The sequence below is a fragment of the Capra hircus genome, chromosome 18 (genome assembly GCF_001704415.2).
Source record: "Capra hircus breed San Clemente chromosome 18, ASM170441v1, whole genome shotgun sequence".
Taxonomy (NCBI): domain Eukaryota; kingdom Metazoa; phylum Chordata; class Mammalia; order Artiodactyla; family Bovidae; genus Capra; species Capra hircus.
In genome coordinates, this window is record NC_030825.1 from 47,255,026 (window position 1) to 47,268,447 (window position 13,422).

At 43.3% G+C, this 13,422-nt stretch overlaps 1 pseudogene; it reads right to left on the reverse strand.

Annotated features, from left to right (window-relative positions):
* LOC108638064 lies at positions 1,915-4,093 on the reverse strand (annotated as a pseudogene).

The window sequence follows — 13,422 nt, forward strand, 5'->3', positions numbered from 1 at the left end:
AAAGAGTTGACTCATTGGATAAGACTCTGATGCTGGGAAAGATGGAGGGCAGGAGAAGGATGAGATGGTTGGATGGCATCATCGATTCAACAGACATGAGTCTGAGCAAACTCTGGGAGATAGTGAAGGACAGGGAAGCCTGGTGCGCTGTAGTCCATGGGGTTGCAAAGAATCAGACATGACTTAGTGACTGAATAACAACGATAGTCATCCAGGCAGTTCTTCCATTTTTTTCACCTGGGCTTACCCACACCACTTGTCAGCTAATGGGGTGGCTGGGGGCTGACTGGTCTAGAGTGGCCTCCCTCACATGTATGGCAGGCTAGAAGTTGGTATAAGTGGCTGGGGTGAGGGCTCTCACTGGCCATGTATCTAAAGAAGGCCAGCCCAAGCTTATTCACATGGCAGCATTTGCAGGTTTCCCAAGAGCAGAAAGAGAAGTCCCAGAATGTGTACTCAGTTTTCAAGTCTCTGCTTTTGCCAAATGTGTTATTATCCCATTGGTCAAAACAAGTCAATGGCGAAGGCCAGATTTAGTGTAGGAGGTGTGCAGAGGGAGGGGAGTTATGGAGGCTATTTTAACAATGTACCAGGATGAAAAAAACATGCCAGCAGTCCCCAGCAGAAACAGTCAAACACCTTTAGTTGAGAGTGTTTCACAGCTGTGTTCTCCTCAAACAGCCAACTGTTCCCAGACAGAAGCAAGATGGGAAATAGTTAACACCAACAGGAGTCTATGCCTTGGGCATTCTTTCAGTAACCAAAGAGTTGTTCTATAAATAAGTGCCTTTTTCTGAATTTCAGATATCACAGGAGATTAAGGAGACAATTTTTTGCCTGAATTCATGTTTCAAAACCCAAGCAGGAGATCTATTAAAGACATCAAGTTTCCCTTATATACTTCTCAGATTGCCTCCTCAGATGCCATGGGCACTGGATTGGAAAAGAAATATAAAAGGTAAAAAGTTAAGAAAGTGGTCTTTTTGGAGTTCCACTTCAGTGCTGTTGGACACATGATTAAAAGAAGGTCCCTAGTAGTCAGATTCCGCTTGTGGTACCTAAGGTCAAATTGCCAAGGATGTCTCGTCTCATCGCTCCCTTTCAAAATCCCGCCAGAAGTCCTAGCTAATGCAGTAAGACAAGAAAAGTAAATAAAATGTACAGAGATTGAAAAAGAAGAAGTAAAACTGTCTTTGTGTGCAGATGACATTACGTATCTATGTAAAAAAAAATATAAAAGAGTGGACCAAAAAATAACCATGGAACTAATAAGCAATCATAGCAAAGTTTTATTACACAGAAGACCTACTTGCTAGTCCAAGCATTACATCTACTGATCACATCCCTGCCTGATGTCAACTGAGATACCATCAGGACTTACAGAGGACTGGTCTAGAAATAACAGGTGCAATCATTGACACTTTTTGGAGGCTTGCAAGACACAAGTTATGTTCCTTATTAGACTTTCCTGACTTTTTTCAAGTCAAAATAGATGAGTCCGTTTCCATGCTATGGAACCAAACCTTTAACTCAGTAAAGGCAAATTTTCTGACCAGGAAGAAATGAGGTTAACAGACACCATGAGACACATAATATGCTTTTTATTTAACTATCAAAATATTTTATAATGCCCTATTTTGATCACAGATACTTATATTTATAATGATTACCTCAGTAATCATCAAGCCAAGTGAGTGATAAAACCCCAATCAGTTTTAATCTCTGAAAATATTCCTCTAAAAAATAAGGATGCTTCAGCAATATTGCAGGTTCAGTTCCAGATGACCACAATAAAGTGAATATTATAATAAAGCATGTCACCAGGAACATTTACACTACACTGTCATCTATTAAGTGTACAATAGTATTATGTATAAAACTTAATTTAAAAATACTTTATTGCTAAAAAATATGCTAGCCATCACTTGAATTTTGAGTGATTTGTAATCTTTTTGCTGGTGGATGTTGCCTTGATGTTAATGGCTGCTAATTGATCAGAGTGATAGTTGCTGAAGGTTGGAGTGATGGTGGTAATTTATTAAAATATAATGAAATTTGCTATATCAATTGGCTCTTCATTTCATGAGCAATTTCTATATAGCATACAGTGCTGTTTAATAGCATTTTATCCCTTTCAAAATGGGAGTCAATCCTCTCAAACCCTGCTGCTGCTTTATCAACTGAGTTTATGTAACATTCTAAATCTTTCGTTGTCATTTCAATAGTCTTCACAGCATCTTCACCAGCAGCAGACTCCATCTCAAGAAACCCTTTCTTCGTTCATCCATAAGAAGCAACTCCTCATCTGTGAAAAGGTTATCATGAGATTGCTGCAATACAGTCGCATCTTCAGGCTGCACTTCTAATTCTAGAACTCCTGCTATTTCCACCACATCTGCAGCTACTTCCTCCAGTGAAGTCTTGAACCCCTCAAGGGGTTGGAATCAACTTCTTCCAAACTTTTTTAATATTGATATTTTGATCTCATCCCATAAATCACACTGTTCTTAATGGCATCCAGAATGGTGAATCCCTTCCAGAAGGTTTTCAATTTACTTTGCCCATCTCTTTCAGAAGAATCATATATACGGAAGCATAGCCTTAGAAAACGTATTTCTTAAATAATGACTCGAAAATCAAAATGTTACTTGGTTTCTGGGCTGCAGAGTGGATGTTGTATTAGCTCTTGGATGACCAGGTGCATTATCAATGAGCAGTAATATTTTGAAAGGAATCTTCTTTGTCTGAAAGAGTAGGTCTCAACAGTGGGTGTAAAGTATTCAGTAAACCATGTAAACAGATGTGCTGCCATCCAGGATTTTTGTTCCATTTATAGAGCACAGGCTGCATAGATTTAGCGTAATTGTTAAGGGACCTAGTCTTTTCAGAATGGCAAATGAGCACTGGCTTCAATGTAAAATCACCAGCTGCATTAGCCCAAACCAGAGACACAGCCTGTCCTTTGAAGCCAGACATTTTCTTCTCTGTAGCTATGCAAGTCCTAGATGACATCTTCTTCCAATAGAAGGCTGTTTCATCTATATTGAAAATCTGTTGTTTAGCATAGCCACCTTTGTTAATTATCTTAGCTAGATCTTCTGGATAACTTGCTGCAGCTTCTACATCAACACTTGCTTCTTCACCTTGTACTCTTCTGTTATGGAGACAGCTTCTTTCCTTCAACCTCATGAACCAATCTCTGCTAGCTTTTTTTTTTTTTTTTTTTGACTGACTGTGTGGTATGAGTGTGTGCTCATCCATTTTAGTCATGTCCAATTCTTTGTGACCCAATGGACTGTAGCCTGCCAGGCTCCTCTGTCCATGGGGATTCTTCAGGCAAGAATACTGGAATAGGTTGCCATGCTTTCCTCCAGGGGATCTTTCCGACCCAGGGATGGAACTCATGTCTCTTATATCACCTCCATTAGCAGGCAAGTTCCTTACCACTAGTGCCACCTGGGATGCCCACTGTGTGCCATGTGGGATCTTATTTTCTCAACCAGGGGTGGAACCCGCACTGTCTGCATTGGAATTGCTGAGTCTTAACCACTGGACCACGAGGGAAATCCCCCAGTCTGTGCTAGCTTTTAATCTTTTCTGCTGCAGCTTCCTCTCTCAGCCATCATAAAATTGAAGAGAATTAGGGCACTGCTCTGGATTAGACTTTGGCTGAAGAGAATGTTGTAGCTGATTTAATCTTCTATCCAGACCACTAAAACTTTCTCCATAGCAACAAACAGGCTATTTTATTTTCTTAGCACTCATGTATTCACTGGAGTAGCACTTTTAATTTCCTTCCAGAACTTTCCTTTGCATTGACAACTTGGTTAACTTTTTGGTACAAGAGGCCTAACATTTGGCCTATCTTGACTTTCAACTTGCCTTACTAAGCTTAATCATTTTTAGTTTTTTATTTAAAATGGCAGGTGTATGATGCTTTCTCTTTTTTTGGCTATACTGCATGGCTTGTGGGCTCTTAGTTTCCTGACCAGGGATTGAACCCTGGCTCACGGCAGTGAGAACATGGAATTCTAAACACTGGACCATCAGGGAATTCCCATGTAATTCTTTCACTTGAACATTTAGAGGCCATTGTGGGGTTATTAATTGGCTTAATTTCAGTATTGTTGTGTTTCAGGAAATAAGGAGGCCCTAAAGGTCAGGAAGCAACAGTTAGAACTGGACATGGAACAACAGACTGGTTCCAAATAGGAAAAGGAGTATGTCAAGCCTGTATATTGTCACCCTGCTTACTTAACTTCTATGCAGAGTACATCAGGAGAAACGCTGGGCTGGAAGAAGCACAAACTGGAATCAAGATTGCTGGGAGAAATATCAATAACCTCAGATATGCAGATGACACCACCCTTATGGCAGAAAGTGAAGAGGAACTAAAAAGCCTCTTGATGAAAGTGAAAGAGGAGAGTGAAAAAGTTGGCTTAAAGCTCAACATTCAGAAAACGAAGATCATGGCATCTGGTCCCATCACTTCATGGGAAATAGATGGGGAAACAGTGGAAACAGTGGCTGACTTTATTTTTTTGGGCTCCAAAATCACTGCAGATGGTGACTGCAGCCATGAAATTAAAAGACGCTTACTCCTTGGAAGGAAAGTTATGACCAACCTAGATAGTATATTGAAAAGCAGAGATATTACTTTGCCAACACAGGTTCGTCTAGTCAAGGCTATGGTTTTTCCAGTGGTCATGTATGGATGTGAGAGTTGGACTGTGAAGAAAGCTGAGCGCCAAAGAATTGATGCTTTTGAACTGTGGTGTTGGAGAAGAGTCTTGAGAGTCCCTTGGACTGCAAGGAGATCCAACCAGTCCATCCTAAAGGAGACCAGTCCTGGGTGTTCATTGGAAGGACTGATGCTGAAGCTGAAACTCCAATACTTTGGCCACCTCATGTGAAGAGTTGACTCATTGGAAAAGACTCTGATGCTGGGAGGGATTGGGGGCAGGAGGAGAAGGGGAAGACAGAGGATGAGATGGTTGGATGGCATCACTGACTCAATGGATATGAGTTTGAATGAACTCCGGGAGTTGGTGATGGACAGGGAGGCCTTGTGTGCTGTGGTTCATGGGTTCACAAAGAGTCGGGCATGACTGAGCGACTGAACTGAACTGAACTGAAGAAAGGGAGAGAGAATTAGGGATGACTGATAAGTGGAGAAATTAGACCACACACAACATTTATTAAGTTTGCTGTCTTGTATGGGCCTGGTTTGTGGTGGTGGTTGTTGTTCAGTCACTAAGTCGTGTCTGACTCTTTACGACCCCACGGACTGTAGCACGCCAGACTTCCCTGTCTTTGCCTGCAAACAATTATAATAATAACATCAAATATAACTGGTCACAAATTACCATAAAATATAATAATCATGAAAAAGTTGACATATTTCAAGAATTATCTAAAATATGACACAGAAATATGAACAAATGCTATTGGAAAAATGGCACTAATGCTTGTTCAACATAGGGTTGCCACAAGCGTTCTATTTGTAAAAAGCAAAAATCCAGTATCTGTAAATCACAATAAAAATAATAAAACAAAGTATTCCTGCACTGTTAAGTTTATTGATTGGTACTAAAATTTTTTTTAAGCATTTTTCAAAGTATTTTTTAAAATGTATCATTTTAAAAAAACACATACATTGGAACTTCCCTGGTGGTCCAGCAGTTAAGAATCTGCCTTGCAATGCAGGTGACGCAGGTTCCTTCCCTGGTGAGGGAACTAAAATTCCACATACCATGGACCAACTAAAACTAAGCCTAAGCACCACAACTAGAGAGTTTGTGTGCCCCACTGAAAGATCCCAAATGATGTAGCAAAGATCCTGCATGCCGCAACTAAGACCTGATGCAGCCAAATAAATAATTTTTTAAAACCATACATTATCTCTAGATAAAACCAAATATGTGTGTGCCTTTTCCCCCTAATAAAGTGGTTTGTGTATTTCCTCTTCTCCAGAGATTTTTGTCCTAATAGCTTTCATTGTTAAGTAGAATGTGTTCAAGGACAAAAACATTTAAAAGACTGAGGGAGTATTGATGAAATAAGAAAGGCAGGAATGGACTTCCCTGGTGGTCCAGTGGTTAGGACTTCCACCGCAGGGGGCGCAGGCTCTGTCCTTGGTCATGGAACTAAGATCCCACATGCCATGCAGCATGGGGAAAAAAAAAAAAAGCAGAATGTTGATAGCTCTTGCATCTGGGTGATAAGTACATGAAGGTTCATCAAACTATTAGTCTCTGTTAGAAAAAAGAAAAAGACACTTCCCTCTGTGAGTTTGCATGGCTCTTAAGAGAATGCTAGCACTCCTGAGCATGAATGGTCTGCAAGACGAGGCCCTGACAACCGCACCGGCCTCACTCTCCCCAGCTTCCCCTGTGCTTCCGGTCTCTACTCTCTCTGCTCCAGAGACACTGGACTTCTCGGCCAGTCTCCTCCCACCCAAGAGCTCTGGAACCTACTTTCCCACTACCTGGAAAATTCTCCTCCTTCCACAATGTGGTTGTGAGTACGTACACGTCCTTCAGATCTGAAAACAAACATCACTTCCCCTAGGAAGTCTTGAAAACATTGGCCAGGTCAGAATTTTACTTTATCTTATGGGTTTCCTTCAGAACATTTTAGCAAGTTTTAATTTTACTTGTAATGAATAACAATAGCCAACATTTAATGAGCACTTACTCTGGGTCGGGGGCTGACCTAAGGATTTCAAGGATATCTGTTCATTTGATTCTCTCAAGGCACAGAAAGTGGAAGAAACCTGCTCAAGTCCACATGGTTGGTAAAGGGACAGAGGCAGGACCCTGTCAGTTTGATTCCAGATCTGACATCTGAATTGTTCTCCTCGGCTCCCTTCACATGATGTAAATATTATGCATCTCCCCTACCGGACTATTTAATTCCTCAGTTATAGATATTTGGTGGCATAGACTGAATTCTGTCCCTGCCTCAAATTCATGTGTTGAAGCTCCAACCCTCAGTGTAACTGTATTTGAAGACAGGACCTTTACAGAGGGAACTAAATGAGGTCCTAAGAGCAGGAACTTGAACCAATAGGACTAATATCCTTCTTTCTGTCTTAGTCTGTTTGGGCTGCTATAACAGAACACCATAGACTGCATACATTATAAACATTTATAAAATTTATTGCTCACAGTTCTGGAGGCTGGGAAGTCCAAGATCAAAGCACTGGCATCTCGGGTATCTGGTGAGGGCCCACCTTCTGGTTTGTCGATGGTGATCTCACTGTAACATCACATGGTGGAAGGGGCAAGGGAGCTCTCTCTGAACCCTCGTTTATAAGGGCACTAATCCCATTCATAAGGGCTCTACCCTTATGGTCTAACCATCACAAAGGCCCCATCTCCAAATATCCTCACATTGGGGATTAGGTTTCACATATGAATGTGGGGGGGGGGCAGTAAACAAACATTCGGTTTATGGCAGCTTGTAAGAAAAAGAAGCGACAACAGTAGTGTGCACGAGCAGAGGCAAGGCCATGTGAAGACACAGGGAGGCGGCAGCTGGCACCTTGATTTTGAACGTTCAGCCTCCAGAACTGTGACAAATAAATTTGTATCGTTTAAGCCACCCAAGCTGTGGTATTTTGTTATGGCAGCTTAAGCAGACTAATACATTTGGTCTCTTCTCATTTGCCATTATATGCTTTGTACTAAACACCATGTCTAGCACATAGTAGGTCCTCCAAAAATATATACTTTGGTGTCACCATGTTCCTTCACCCTTTCCCTCTCCCAGCCCTGGTTTGACTGCCCTTTTGGGGCTTTATTTGTTATACTTTCCATTTGGTTCTAGAAAGATATCTTTTACGGTCTCATTCCTTTCTAGAACCTTAATCTTTTAAAGATTTTGAAGGGGCTAAGTCTTCCTAGGGTTTGGCACAAGTGGCATTGCTTTTGAAGTTTCATAAATATTTGATCAAATGCAAGTTTTCTGACCCCTAAACATGAGCCCTGGTTCAAGACAACCTGAGTTCTAAGCTTCATCTCTACCTGTGCTTGCATCAGTTCAGTTCAGTTCAGTCAGTTCAGTCACTCAGTCGTGTCCAACTCTTTGCGACCCCGTGAATCGCAGCACGCCAGGCCTCCCTGTGCATCACTGCTGGGTCCAGCCCCGGTGGATCCAGGGTGATTCGAAGGTGGGGGGATGGCGTCGGCACCTTTGGAAAAATACATATTTAATTACAGATATATAGAGAGATTAGAAACAGATAGTGTAGTAGGAGATAGTGTAGAAAAAGAGGCTGAATAACTTGGTCTACGTGGAATAGCCTCCATGCTCCAGATGGGAATTCAGCCAGAAAAACGGGAGCAAGAAATAACGACATGAGGGAATCAGTCTTTCCAGAAACTGATCCATTTTCTTTATTTTTAGGTTTGCTTATATACCTTTTGTTACACATAGGGATGAATACAGAGTCACGCGGGGGTCAGCAGTCCTGACCTTTATCAAAATCAGGTGCTTCACAGAAAAAGGTCTTAGGGATTTTATGATCCTTTCTTTCTGATAACCGAAAACTTATTTTTTCCAAGGGTGTTTTTTCTTAAACCAGGCACCACCTTCCAAATAAAGTTACATTCCTATAGGGTGAGGGTGTAGTGAGTTACAATCAAGAAAGGAATTTATTTAACCCAAGGTTAACATGATTAATCTTAAAGGTTAATACTTATTTCTCCTATATACTTAAAGGTTAATGCTTATTTCTCCTATATGCTAGTTATATTCATTACAAGGGCAGGGAATATGGAGATTTAGCAGCAAACATCAGCCCAACAAATGAAAATCTTTTCACCAATGTTCCCGTTAAGATCTATTTAGTCTTAAGATAGTGATGAAGTTACATTTTTACAGTGTAAGGACACAGCGATTTATAACAAAGTACAGTGATCTATTACAAAACAGAAAATTCATTAACTCAAAAAGTCTAGTATTGCTAACCTTAAAAACTACTATATTTCCTTTTCTATATTTCAAATACATTGATTAATATATTCCCAGGTGCCTAAGGATATGGAGGCCTGGCGGCAATCATTGACTCAACAAGAAGAAAAGGCCCTATGCTAATTAAGACTCTCAAAATACTCCAAAACTCTCTGTGCTGTTTATGGTTGAGAGGTAGTAAACAATCATGTGGCAGGAGTATGGATAATCCTGTCACACAAGCTAGTCTGTCAGCAGAGAGGTTTGACCTGAGACATCCTTGTCCCACCCAGGGCAGGGAATTAGCAGCAATTATTGACACAGCAAATGAAAAAACCCTTCACCAATATAATTCCTAACCAACCCACTATACTAATAATTTCTAACTCCCCAAAAGAATTTGCCTTTAGTAAGTCTAAAACATCTTGTGCCTCTCAGGTTGGGAGGCTGTAAACAATCACATGTGGCCGGACGAGCCTATACAGGCGGGCTAGATAACCTTCAGAGGAGTCCGAAAGCTGAAACACTCTTGTCACACCCAGGAATTTTTATTGCCTTGGAGCTGCACGTTTACTCCTCCGAGAGAAACGGTTATGGGGGAGAGCCCCCGGTAAAGTCAGAGGTGTAGGTGAGAGCATAAAACAAGACTCTGGTTTGGGGGTTAGATGCTCGGGAACAGGGGGTTTCCTGAGGCTTGATCACGCCTTTGCGTGCCTCCTTCCTCATGACCTTTGCCATGGGCAGAGTTCCTCACGCTGGCCCCCGGCACATCACCAACTCCCAGAGTTCACTCAGACTCACGTCCATCGAGTCAGTGATGCCATCCAGCCATCTCATCCTCTGTCATCCCCTTCTCCTCCTGCCCCACTACCTGTGCTTGCATACTGAGCCTCAAAAATAAACATGGCCTTGAGTTTCCCCAGAGGTCAAAGCTTAGGTAAAGTCCATCATGCTTTGAAAAGTACAAGGTCGTTTTGATGCCTCTGATGAGCACATGTGCAGCTAAGTTGAACTCCTGAGTCTTAGTCATCTGCCTGGCTCCAGCTGGACTTCGTGCTATCCCTCAGAAATGCTAAGTTCACTGCTCTCTCAAGGGCTTTGTACTTGCCACAGGAGAATACTTCCCCTATATTTTCCCATTGCAAATATCTGGACTTAATTTTCAGTGTCTACACCAGAATTAAGGCAGGTGATACTGATTACAAGGAAACAACTCAGTGTCAGGGCACTGCGGAAGAGAAGAGATGCTGTTGTTCTATTAGTTCATTTAATCCTCTTGACAGTCCTAACAGGTATTTAGTATCATTAACCCCACTTTACAGATGAGGAAATTGAGGTCAAGACAGGTTAAGTAAGCTGCTAAAGGTCTCATAACTAGCAAGTAGTAAGGCAAGAACATGAATCCAGGCAGACTGGATCCAGTGTCCAGCTTCTTAACCACAAGATTCTCTGCTTTTCAACATAAATCTAGTTAACATAGGACCTGGCATGGGATCGCTGGTCCATAAGCCATAGTTATTTCTCTACTCATCTCATACAGCTGACTCTTCTAATCTTATGACTTCCAGAATGAAGCCAACAATGCTTCCTATTCCATCTTGCCAGAACTCAGGGTCCCTCACTCCATCTTCTCATGCTTGCATGTGCTGAGTAGCTGGAATTGAGGGCTTGAGTAAGGGCTGGATTCCAATCCAGGCTCCATGATTCACTAGCTCTGTAAGCATAGAAATGTTTCATCATCCCAGGGTCTCAGTTTGCTTACCTGTAAAATGGAAGACAATAACAATTGCTATACCCTAGAATTAAAAGGATTTAGTGAGGTGATACATGCAGAACGCTTTCCACCTCACCTGACTCATAAAAAGTGTTCAATAAATTGTCACAATTATGATTACAGGCTTCTCAGTGAGAAGCCGCCAAAGATTCCAAGGCTGTGAAATAGTCTCCCAACTACCTTTAGGGCCAGCTTTGGGGCCAGATGACCTCACTGCTTGCAGACAAGGCTGGCTGGCTGAGAAGACTTTTCACCTCACCTAACACAGGATCTGTGCTGTGTGTGCTTAGTCGCTTCAGTCATGTCCAAACACAGAATCTACTAGACACCGAATTCTTGGAGGCAATGTGGTATGGGGGTGATCTCCTGGGTCTCATAGATCTGGATCTGAGTTCAAGCTTTGATTTCTCCTCAGGGCCTCAATTTCTCCACCAGTCAAATGGGAGGGAAGCAGTGTGAGGAGAGATTAAGACTGTGGGTTTGGATTCAGAAGACTGGGTATCATTCATTCTACTCCTTGCTCAATCATGGACTAGCTGTGTGAGCTGAGTGTCTTCACTTCCATGAGCCTCAGTTGTCTGCTTTAATGGGTGCTGTCATTCTTCTTCCTGGGGTGGCTGTGAGGATTCCCTGGGACCATGTGTGCCCTCTCTCTGGACACTAGCTGTTAGCATGAGAGACAGTATATATCAGCAGTTAGGAGCTTAGGCTCTAGAGTCAAATTGCAACAGGAATTCAATTCCAGCTTTGGCAATTACTCCTGGTGAGATCTTAGGGAAATCAGCCACGATTTACTTATCTGTGAAGTAAGAAAAATAGTAAATATCTGATAGAACTTGTTAGGAGGATTCAATCAGATGATGCATGTAAAGCACTTTAAACTGGCCTGGTTTGATGTTAGTGACCAAAAACCAGCAGCGATATCATGATGCGGATTTTTAAAATATCCTTTTCTAGAATGCAAATGCATTTGCCCTGAGGAGTTGAAAATATGTTCTGGGCCTTCAGGATGGGAATGGGATTCAAGTCTAAAAACGACAACAAAAACCAATCAAACAAAAAACCCCAAACAAAAACCTTATTTATAGATGAAGTTAAACCAAGGTTAATGTGACCACATCACACCCGATTCCACATCTACAAGATCAAGCCTATTTAACTATAGTGTAGCTCGGATGTTGAATTCTCACCAGAAAAAGGTCAGAGTCCCAGCAATGCCCATGTTCACTGTGGAACCTGAGACAAGTGACCACCTCTAGCCCTCCGTGTTCAACCTGGCTAGTAATAGAAGGAGTCAATGAGATGAGAAACAAAGAAAGGGCTTAAAGTCGGAGCTGTTGTTAACAATGCTACAGCGCCTGTCTTTCCCCTACTATCTGAAGGATTATTAGCTCCCACGTGCCCAGGCACTCGCCTTCGCAGGTCTCGGTTCCCACTGCTCCAGGATCCTCTGAGTCACGCCCCCCTCAGCATGGCCCCTTCCAGATCCTCCCCCATGCCACACCCCACCCCCATTTCTTCACTAGCCACGGGAAAGAGACGCCAAACAACACTCGCCAGAACCCCGAAGCTGCAAAGAAGCAAAAGGGACAGAATTGTACCCGCCGCCCGAAACCGCTGGGCTTGGCTCCCTCTGGCCCTCTGATCAATCAAAGGCGAAGAAGCGAGCCTCGGGACCAATGAGAAGCGGAAGCGGTGGAGCAATGCCCCGCCTCCTTAAAGCGCCCTCACGCCTGATTGGATGCGTCCAAGCTAAGCCACTTAGGAGTGGGGCCAACCTATCCACCGTGCTATGTTAGCAAGGATAGTGGGCCGTCGACCCACCTCAGAATGGCATGGTGTGTCAGCACCAAAACGCCGCCTAATCAGAAAGCCCGCTGGCCGGGTTCTAACCTGGGGCAAGTTAATGGCAGGGCAGCATAATGGGTCATTCTCTTTACGGTGTAGCAGCGGTTGGTACGTGAAGTACGCAGTTAAATCCCGACTCAGCTGACTGTTAAGGAGTCAATGGAGCATTGACTGCCCACGCTTGTGTCTTCTGTTTCCCTATACTCCCGGATGGGGCAGGGCGCGTTCTGCAGCCAATTAATCGTTCAGCAGGGCAAAAGGCGGGAAAGGGGAGCTACCCACAAGCATTCAAAGCCTGGCTGCCTTCCCCGCCTCCCCCCCCCCCCCGCCCCTATCCAATCACATTCATTTCTCCACAGATTGTAAGGGGTTGAGAGAAAGGTGAAAGACTTTGCAGTGAGAGTTACTCAGGATTTTAAGACAGAACCAAGAAAGAAGTGATATCCCTGAGCCCTTACGGAGGGAGCTTCCAAGGTGATGCAGATGAAGGAGGTTCAGTCTTTTAGAAGATGGGACGAGCAATCTCCGCAGCTACAAAACCTTGAGGACCAGTTGGTGGATGAGATCTCAGCCTTAGAGGCCTGAAGTCTAAGTCCGCAGACCAATCAGACTTAAGGCCTCCTCGCCACAGCGCCGGCCAGGTGGGCAAGAGCTTGGGCTCTGCAGCCAATCAGCGGAGGTCGCGAGGCAGAGGCGGGGATTGAAGGGCAAGGGGAGGGCGGGGAGTGGAGCCAATAAAGAGGGTGTGGCCAGTACTGCGGCCAATCAGCTTCTGCCTCGGATTCCCTGCGGGACCAGCGAGCTGTGCACGTGGTCAGGCTTCGCGCCGTGAGCCTCGCGCCACT